Raw genomic sequence first — 10852 nt, forward strand, 5'->3', positions numbered from 1 at the left:
AGCTGGGGGGGGGTTGCACTGGGACTGGGGTAAGGCACTTCGGCTGGGCGAGGCATAGACTGGACTGGGGTAAGGCGCTTCAACTGAGGGAGGGATACACTGGCACTGGGGTAAGGCACTTCAACTGGGGGAGGCATAAACTGGGACTGGGATAAGGCACTTCGGCTGGGGGAGGCATGCACTTGGACTGGGGTAAGGCACTTCGGCGGGGGAGGCATGCACTGGGACTGGGGTAGGGTACTTTGGCTGGGGAAGGCATACACTGGGATTAGGGTAAGGCACTTCGGCTGGGCAAGGCATGCACTGCGACTGGGGTAAAATACTTTGGCTGTTGGAGGCATGCACTCACACTGTGACAAGGCACTTCAGCTGGGGGAGGCATGCACTGGGACTGGGGTAAGGCACTTCAGCTGGGGGAGGGTTGCACTGGGACTGGGGTAAGGCACTTCGGCTGGGGGAGGCATGCACTGTGACTGGAGTAAGGCACTTCGGCTGGCAGAGGCATGCACTTGAACTTTGGTAAGGCACTTCGGCTGGGGAGGCATATACTGGGACTGGGGTAAGGCACTTTGGCTGTGGGAGGCATATACTTGGACGGTGGTAAGACACTTCGGCGGGAGGAGAAATGCAATGGGACTAGTGTCGGGCACTTCTGCTGGGTGAGCCATGCATTGGGACTGGGGTAAAGCCCTTCGGCTGGGGGAGGCATGTATTGGGACTGGGGTAAAGCACTTCGGCTGGGGGAGGCATGTATTGGGACTGGGGTAAAGCCCTTTGGCTGGGGGAGGCATGTATTGGGACTGGGGTAAAGCACTTCTGCTGGGGGGGTCATGTATTGGGACTGGGGTAAAGCACTTCTGCTGGGGGAGGCATGTACTGGGACTGGGGTAATGCACTTCGGCTGGGGGAGGCATGCGCTGGGATGGGGGCAAGGTACTTTGGCTGGCCCTTGCTATCTTATGGGGAGCTCTGTCCTCTGTCACTTCAGGAATTCAAAGTGGATCAAGTTACAATTTGCAAAGTCAGTGAGACCTTGGGATGGGTGGTTCCAGTTACACATTCCAGTGAAATCTCAGGGTGTGGCTTATCCTCCAAGGGACCAATCATAGACAAATGGTGCGGCGTGGCGGCCATTTTGGCAGTACAAATAAGCGCGTTCTTTATTAACCCGCTCCCTCCCTCCGCCCATCTCTCACCTGCTGACTCACCCACTGTGCATGCTCAGTTCACACTGCCTGGCTGATTGACAGCAGCTCCCGACCAATAGGGAGAATGGGGGCGGGGCTGGAGGACCAGGCAGGCGGTTGGTCCTCCAGCCAATCAGACTGTGTGAGAGGTGAGGCTTGCAGCCCCGCAGTGGGCGGGGCTGGGTCTGGATCTCGCTCATTGGCTGAAACTCTGCCCCATTGTTAAAGCTGATGTCCCTCAAACTCCAGGAGGAAATGGGACATTTCTGTCGTGGCTTTAAACAGATGGAACTCTGTGGGGTGGAGGAAACATTGCAGCATTTGGTAGTGACATGGATTCATTCAGGCCAGACAGCGGGGATTATTTCAGGAAATAACACAGTGTAGTTGTTTCTGTTGAAACAGATGAAACCCTGTCGTTGTGGAGCAACCACACTTCTCATGTCCTGGTCAATCACGTGTGCAACAAGTGTCGTCATGGAAGTAAAGGATGGTATCAAATTGGAAAAAATGGCAGATAATGTTGTGAAGGACAGTGGAAGGCCAGAGGATTGGGAATTTTTAGAAACCTGCAAAGGATGACGAAAAATGAAAAAGATAGAGAAGATAGCAGATGAGAGCAAACTAGAAAGAAATATAAAAACAAACAGTAAGAGCTTCTGCTGGGATATAAAAAGGAAACGAGTATCTAAAGTAAACATTGCTCGCTTAGAGGATGACATTGGAGAATTACTAATGGGAAACTCGGAAATGGCAGAGATTTTGAACGAATATTTTGTATTAGGCTTCACGGTAGAGGACACTAAAAACATACCAACAGTTGATAACCAAGGAGCTATTGCGGAGGGGGAGTGGGGGGGATGACTTAAAACAATCAATATCACTACATATAAAGTGCTAATCAAACTAATGTGACTAAAGGTGGACAAGTCCTCTGGACCTGACGGCATAAATCCTCGGGTCTTAAAATAATTAGTTGCAGAAATAATGCATGCATTGGTTGTAATCCACCAAAATTCCCTGAATTCTGGAGAGGTCCCAGTGGACTGGAAAACTGCAAATGTAACACGCCTATTCAAGTAAGGAGGGAGACAGGGAGCAGGAAACTATACATCAGTTAGCTTACCATCTGTCAGTGGGAAAATAATCGAGTTCATCATTAAGGAAGTACTAGCAGGACATTTAGAAAACCATACTGCAGTTAGGCAGAGATAGCATGGTTTTATGAAAGGGAAATCAGGTTTGACAAATTTGCTGTAGTTGTTTGAGGATGTAACGAGCAGAGTGGATAAGGGAGAACCACTTGATGTTGTATATTTTAATTTCCAGAAAGAATTCGATAAGGTACCACACAAAATATTACTGCACATGCTAAGAGCTCATGGGGTTGTGGATAATATATCAGCATGGATAGAGGATTGTCGAACTAACAGAAAATAGATTGTCCGGATAAATGGATAATTTTCAGGTTGGCAAACAGTAACTAGTGGGGTGCCGCAGTGATAAGTACTGGGGCCTCAACTAATTACAATTTATATCAATGACTTGGATGAAGGGACCGAGTGTAACGCAGCCAAATTTGCCGATGGTACAAAGATAGGTGGGAAAGCAAGTTGTGAGGAGGACGCAAAGAATCTACAAAGGGATATGGATAGGTTCAATGAGTGGGGAAAAATCTGGCAGATGGACTATAATGTGGTAAAATATCAGGTGATTTCCTTTGGTAGGAAAAAAAAAGCAAATTATTATTTAGATGTGGACGATTATAAAATACTGTTATACAGAGAGATCTGGGGATTCTTGTACATGAAACTCAAAATGTTTGCATGCAGGTACAGCTGGCCTTTATTGCAAAGGGGATGGAGTCTAAAAGTAAGGAAGTCCTGCAACAACTGTAAGACCACACCTGGGCTACTGCGCACAGTTTTGGTCTGGACTTGTCTCCATTCTCGTGCCGAGAGGCTTGATACACCCAGATGGGAAGGACAACATTTGAGTACACTGATTCCCCACCAATTCCCATTCCCCTTCTTTCTGGTGGATATGGAGGGGCCACTGTGTGTAATGAGCAAGTCATTAAGAATTGTCAGCAAGCTCTTTCCAATTGGAGATTTTATTCAGTGGAAACTTTCACACACTATTGTAGATTTTGTACCAAAGATCAATTTAGGATTAAAGTAAAAGTTCATAATTTTATTGCAAACTAAATTTCTGTTGAGAATTGCTGAATTAAGGGGAAAGATAACCCACAGTGTTTCTTAAATGGACACTGCAGCCCTGAGAACACAATCAGCAATATATCCAGAATATTAAAGTCCAGCCCAGTTACAGGGTTATTAACATCAACAGAGACAAACCCCAACTGTCAGAATGAACATGGTTCAGTCAGGATATGATTAACAGGCTCAATAACAGCAGAATCCAACTCCTGTCGTCACTTGTGAACTCGCTGGTGTTTCAGCAGGGTGGATGACTGAATGAATCCCTTCCCGCACTCCGAGCAGGTGAATGGCCTCTCCCCAGTGTGAACTCGCTGGTGTGTCAGCAGGTGGGATGCCTGAGTGAATGCCTTCCCACACTCCGAGCAGGTGAACGGCCTCTCCCCAGTGTGTACTCGCTGGTGTGTCAGCAGGTTGGATGATTGAGTAAATCCCTTCCCACATTCAGAGCAAGTGAATGGCCTCTCCCCAGTGTGAACTCCCTGGTGTGTCAGCAGGTGGGATGAACATGTGAATCCCTTCCCACACTCATAGCAGGTGAATGGCCTCTCCCCAGTGTGAACTCGCTGGTGTGCCAGCAGATTGGATGAACAAGTGAATCCCTTCCCACACTCCGAGCAGGTGAACGGCCTCTCCCCAGTGTGTACTCGCTGGTGTGACTGCAGGTGGGATGACTGAGTGAATCCCTTCCCACACTCAGAGCAAGTGAACGACCTCTCCCCAGTGTGAACCCGCTGGTGTGTCAGCAGGATGGATGGCTGAGTGAATCCCTTCCCACACTCAGAGCAGGTGAACGGCCTCACCCCAGTGTGAACTCGCTGGTGTGTCAGCAGGTTGGATGAACAAGTGAATCCCTTCCCACACTCACAGCAGGTGAACGGCCTCTCCCCAGTGTGAACTCGCTGGTGTTTCAGCAGGTTGGATGAACAAACGAATCCCTTCCCACACTCCGAGCAGGTGAACGGCCTCTCCCCAGTGTGAACTCGCTGGTGTTTCAGCAGGTCGGATGATGCATTGAATCCCTTCCCACACTCCGAGCAGGTGAACAGCCTCTCCCCAGTGTGAACTCGCTGGTGTTTCAGCAGGTCGGATGACTGAGTGAATCGCTTCCCACACTCAGAGCAGGTGAATGGCCTCTCCCCAGTATGACTGTGTTGATGAATTTCCAGGACAGATGGTGATCTGAATCCCTTCCCACAGTCCCCACATTTCCACGGTTTCTCCATGGTGCGGGTATCCTTGTGACTCTCCAGGTTGGACGATCAGTTGAAGCCTCACCCGCACACACAACACGTTTACAGTTTCTCCCCGCTGTGAATGGTGCGATGTTTCTTCAGGCTGTGTAACTGGTTAAAGCTCTTTCCACAGATATTTGAAATCTTTTCGCACAGACAGAACAGACAAACATTTCTCCTTCCACTTTGAAAGGCCGATGATATTCAGGTCCTCATGAATTGATTGACTCCGTCAGATCTTGACACGATGTTTGGTTTGTGTTTCCTGTCTGAAAATCTCCCCTTCTAATATGCTGTAAAAGGAGATAACAAAACTCATCACTGTCAGTACAAGACACAAATTCAGGATAGACACATCTAGTTTCCATGGAACATTCTTTTCTCTCTTGTTCTTCCAAAGCTGTAAATCCCTATCCCACACATTGTCCCTCCTGCAGCGCTGAAATCCAAATCAACACACATTTCTAGCCTGTTTCTCCTCTACTCCCAGTTTTCACCACCAATTCTGGTTGGGTTCAGTTCTACACTCACTGGTTCCCGTCCCTCTCCTCCCCTGAATGTTCTGACTGTGGCTGCGTTCAGGTCGACACTCACTGGTTCCCCACATCCCTTGAAGATACTGAGTCTGGTTGTGTTCAGTTCCGGACTCACTGGTTCCCTACCTCTGCTCCCCTGATGGTGCGGTCTCTGGCTGGGGTCATTTCTGCAATCACTGGGTCCCCTCCGTCCCTCCCCTCTTTCCCTACAACTGAAGATGCTGACTCTGGCTGGGTTTACTTCTACTGTCACTGGTTCCTCTCCCTTGAAGGTACTGATTATGGATGGGTTTAGTTCTACACTCACTGGTTCCCCTCCCCTGAAGTTACTGACTATGGCTGGGTTCAGTTCTACACTCATTGGTTCCCCTCCCGTGAAGGTGCTGACTCTGGCTGGGTTCAATTCTACACTCACTAGTTCCCCTCCCCTGAAGGTGCTGACTCTGGCTGGGTTCAGTTCTCCACTCACTGGTTCCCCTCCCCTGAAGGTACTGACTCTGGCTGGGTTCAGTTCTACACTCACTGGTTCCCCTCCCCTGAAGGTACTGACTCTGGCTGGGTTCAGTTCCAGACACTGACATCATTCACTTTGTTCCTGCACCAAGATGGCCATGCCTGCGCTGTGCTGCTCAGTGAATCAAATTGGCGGCGTGAACATGCCTTCCTGCACCAAGATGGCCGCCGTTGGCCTGGGCCTGTGACCGGGAGAAAACCCCAAAGCTGCAACCGCCGATATTCCGGTTATTATTCCGCGCTTGCAGTGAGCACCGATTGTTTATGAAGCCTCCCCAGCTCCCCGCTGGTCCATTAGTTTCTATAGGTATGTAAAGAGAAAAAGGTTAGTAAAGACAAACGTAGGTCCCCTGCAGTCAGAATCAGGGGAAGTCATAACGGGGAACAAAGAAATGGCGGACCAATTGAACAAGTACTTTGGTTCGGTATTCACGAAGGAGGACACCAACAACCTTCCGGATATAAAAGGGGTCAGAGCGTCTAGTAAGGAGGAGGAACTGAGGGAAATCCTTATTAGTCAGGAAATTGTGTTGGGGAAATTGATGGGATTGAGGGCCGATAAATCCCCAGGGCCTGATGGACTGCATCCCAGAGTACTTAAGGAGGTGTCCTTGGAAATAGTGGATGCATTGACAGTCATTTTCCAACATTCCATTGACTCTGGATCAGTTCCTATGGAGTGGAGGGTAGCCAATGTAACCCCACTTTTTAAAAAAGGGAGTGAGAAAACAGGGAATTATAGACCGGTCAGCCTGACCTCAGTAGTGGGTAAAATGATGGAATCAATTATTAAGGATGTCATAGCAGTGCATTTGGAAAATGGTGACATGATAGGTACAAGTCAGCATGGATTTGTGAAAGGGAAATCATGCTTGACAAACCTTCTGGAATTTTTTGAGGATGTTTCCAGTAAAGTGAACAAGGGAGAACCAGTTGATGTGGTATATTTGGACTTTCAGAAGGCTTTGGACAAGGTCCCACACAAGAGATTAATGTGCAAAGTTAAAGCACATGGGATTGGGGGTAGTGTGCTGCTGTGGATTGAGAACTGGTTGTCAGACAGGAAGCAAAGAGTAGGAGTAAATGGGTATTTTCAGAATGGCAGGCAGTGACTAGTGGGGTACCGCAAGGTTCTGTGCTGGGGCCCCAGCTGTTTACGTTGTACATTAATGATTTAGACGAGGGGATTAAATGTAGTATCTCCAAATTTGCAGATGGCACTAAGTTGGGTGGCAGTGTGAGCTGCGAGGAGGATGCTATGAGGCTGCAGAGTGACTTGGATAGGTTAGGTGAGTGGGCAAATGCATGGCAGATGAAGTATAATGTGGATAAATGTAAGGTTATCCACTTTGGTGGTAAAAACAGAGAGACAGACTATTATCTGAATGGTGACAGATTAGGAAAAGGGGAGGTGCAACGAGACCTGGGTGTCATGGTTCATCAGTCATTGAAGGTTGGCATGCAGGTACAGCAGGCGGTTAAGAAAGCAAATGGCATGTTGGCCTTCATAGCGAGGGGATTTGAGTACAAGGGCAGGGAGGTGTTGCTACAGTTGTACAGGGCCTTGGTGAGGCCACACCTGGAGTATTGTGTACAGTTTTGGTCTCCTAACTTGAGGAAGGACATTCTTGCTATTGAGGGAGTGCAGCGAAGATTCACCAGACTGATTCCCGGGATGGTGGGACTGACCTATCAAGAAAGACTGGATCAACTGGGCTTGTATTCACTGGAGTTCAGAAGAATGAGAGGGGACCTCATAGAAACGTTTAAAATTCTGACGGGTTTAGACAGGTTAGATGCAGGAAAAATGTTCCCAATGTTGGGGAAGTCCAGAACCAGGGGACACAGTTTAAGGATAAGGGGTAAGCCATTTAGGACCGAGATGAGGAGAAACTTCTTCACCCAGAGAGTGGTGAACTTGTGGAATTCTCTACCACAGAAAGTAGTTGAGGCCAATTTACTAAATATATTCAAAAGGGAGTTAGATGAAGTCCTTACTACTCGGGGGATCAAGGGGTATGGCGAGAAAGCAGGAAGGGGGTACTGAAGTGCATGTTCAGCCATGAACTCATTGAATGGCGGTGCAGGCTGGAAGGGCTGAATATCCTACTCCTGCACCTATTTTCTATGTTTCTATTACTCTGCTCCGTCCCACTGAAAAGGACACTTCTTAGGAGCCTTTACAAAACGTGTCTCCTCCGCCATTACATGCACCGTGCATGCTCCAAACACAGCCAGGACCCGCGCCTGCGCACTGAGCTCCTGTCGTCTGGGTGCGGCTCATTCTCCCCTGCGGGGCATGCTGGGTACATATGACCATGAGAAAAAGGAGCAGGAGTGGGCCAGCCAGACCCCCGGGCCTGCTCCCCATTCAATAAGTTCATGGCTGGTCTGATCACAGACTCAGTTCCACTTCCCTGCCCACTCCCCAGAAATTTTACTCCCTTATCGCTCAAAAATCTGTCTATCTCCGCCTTAAATATATACAATGACCCAGCCTCCACGACTCTCTGGTGCAGAGAATTCCACAGATTTACAACCCTCTGAGAGAAGAAATTCCTCCTCATCTCAGTTTTAAATAGGTTGAGGAGAAAGATTGCATTTGTGACTAGAACACGATTTACTGTGATTGCATTGGGCACTGAACCATGTTCATTCTGGCAGCACTTGTTTGTTTCTGGTTATCTTAATAACCTCTATACCTGAACATAAAACATAAGAAATAGCAACAGGAGTAGGCCATATGGCCCCTCGAGCATACTCCGCCATTCAAAAAGATCATGGCTAATCTGATCATGGACTCAGTTCCACTTCCCCGCCTGCTCACCATGCCCCCATATTTCCATATCTTTTAAGAAACTGTCTATTTCTGTCTTAAATTTATTCAATGGCCCAACTTCCACAGCTCTCTGAGGCAGTGAATTCCATAGATTTACAACCCTCGGAGAGAAGAAATTGCTCCTCATCTCTCTTTTAAATGGGCGGCCCCTTATACTAAGATCATGCACTCTAATTCTAGACTCCCCATTATCAGTGGAAACATACTCTCTGCATCCACCTTATCAAGCCCCCTCATAATCTTATACGTTTTGATAAGATCACCTTTCATTCTTCTGAATTCCAGTGAGTAGAGGCCCAACCTACTTAATTGTTCCTCATAAGTCAAACGACTCATGCCCAGAATCAACCTCGTGAACCTTCTCTGAGCTGCCTCCAAAGCAAGTATATCCTTTCATAAATATGGAAACCAAAACTCCACGCAGTATTCCAGGTGTGGCCTCACATATAGCTGTAGCAAGATTTTCCTGCTTTTGTACCCTATCCCTTTTGCAATAAAGGCCAAGATACCATTGGCCTTCCTGATCACTTGCTGTACCTACATACTATCCTGTTGCATTTCATGCACAAGTATCCCCAGGTCCTGCTGTACTGCGGTACTTTGCAATCTTTCGCCATTTAAACAATATGTTGCTCTTTGATTTTTTCTGCCAAAGTGCATGACCTCACACTTTCCAATATTATAGTCCATCTGCCAAATTTTTGTTCACTCACTTAGCCTGTCTATGTCCTTTTGCAGATTTATTGTGTACTCCTCACACATTGCATTTCCTTCGATCTTTGTATCATCAGCAAACTTGGCTATGTTACACTCAGTCTCTTTTTCCAAGTCGTTAATATAGATTGTAAAGCTGGAGATTAATACCCTCTATAAATGTTGAATAAATTATCTTCGTTTCAAACACAATTTGTTGAATATTTGATTCCTTCATGATCAGAAGAGATTAATTGATGTTCTGTTACGGACTGTTCCCTTTTCGGGCTTTTTCTTAATCTAACTTATATCACTTCTCACCTAGTTCGCTTTCTAGCATATCAAACTCCAAACTTGTTCCATTTGCATACATGAGTTGTGGTTGTAGTCGACTTAACTGCAGTGTCTCACTTTAAACTCAGCTGAAATCTTTTGAACCACCCCTTTATTGAACTGTCTTGCATAAGATTTGAAATCCGTTACTTTCTCGATCAGTTAACCTGTTTTTGAAACCAATTGAATATTAAAAACTCATCCACATATTTTGCACGTGATAGCCTGTGAAATATTCTGATATTTTTAATCATCATTACCACAAGCTCTGTTCCCTAGTGACCGACTCCATCCCTCTCCCCAACTTCTGTCTGAGCCTGAACCAGACTGTTCGCAAACCTTGGTGACATACTTAACCCTGAAATAAGTTTTTGACCACATATCCACAAAATAACTAAGAATGCCTATTTCCACCTCTGTAACATCGCCCATCTCCGCTCATGCCTCAGCTCATCCACTGCTGAAGGCCTCATCCATGCCTTTTTTTACTTCTGGATTTGACTATTCCAATGCACTCCTCCCACATTCTGACCTACATAAACTAGTGTTGATCCAAAACTCGGCTGCCCATGTCCCAACTCGCACCAAGTCCAGCTCACCCATCACCCCTGTGCTCGCTGACCTACAGTGAAGCAATGCCTTGATTTCAAAATTTCCGCTCACACTGCCCCCACAACACCCCCACGCCCGCCGCTCCCGCCCATGAGATATCAGTCTTTCTGAGTATCCCTGATTATAATTGTTCAACCATTGGTGGCTTTTGTGGCTGTGCCTTCTGTTGCCCAGGCCTCAATTCTGGAACATCCAGCCTAAACATTTCTGTCTAACCCCTGCTGCACCTGCCCTGGCAGTTTTTGATGGGATAGTGTAGAGCACGTTTTTCTCTGTATCTACTCTGTGCTGTATCTTCGCTCAGAGTGTTTGACGGGACAGTGTAGAGTGATTTTTACTCAATATGTAACCCGTGTTGTTCCTGCCCTGGGTGTGTTTGATGGGACAGTGTAGAGGGAGATTTACTCTGTATCTAACCCGTGCTTTACCTATCCTGGGAATGGTTAATGGGACAATGTACAGGGATATTTACTTTGCATTATAACCCTTTCTGTACCTGCCGTGGAGTGGCTGATAGGACAGTGTAGAGGGAATTTACTCTGTATCTATCATTTGTGTACTTGCCCTGGGAATGTTTGCTGGGACAGTGTAGAGGGAACGTTACTCTGTTTGTACCCAGTGCTGTACGTGCCCTAGGAGTGTTTGATGGACAGTGTAGAGGGAGTTTTACTCTGTATCTAACCCG

The 10852-nt window shown here is 47.1% G+C and overlaps 1 pseudogene; it reads right to left on the reverse strand.

The window, feature by feature from the left end:
• The window catches only part of LOC139235512 (zinc finger protein 665-like), a 132841-nt pseudogene extending 128293 nt beyond the window's left edge, over positions 1 to 4548 (reverse strand).
• Positions 4549 to 10852: the final 6304 nt, after the last annotated feature.

The sequence above is a fragment of the Pristiophorus japonicus genome, chromosome 23, assembly GCF_044704955.1.
Source record: "Pristiophorus japonicus isolate sPriJap1 chromosome 23, sPriJap1.hap1, whole genome shotgun sequence".
NCBI classification, from domain to species: Eukaryota; Metazoa; Chordata; class Chondrichthyes; family Pristiophoridae; genus Pristiophorus; species Pristiophorus japonicus.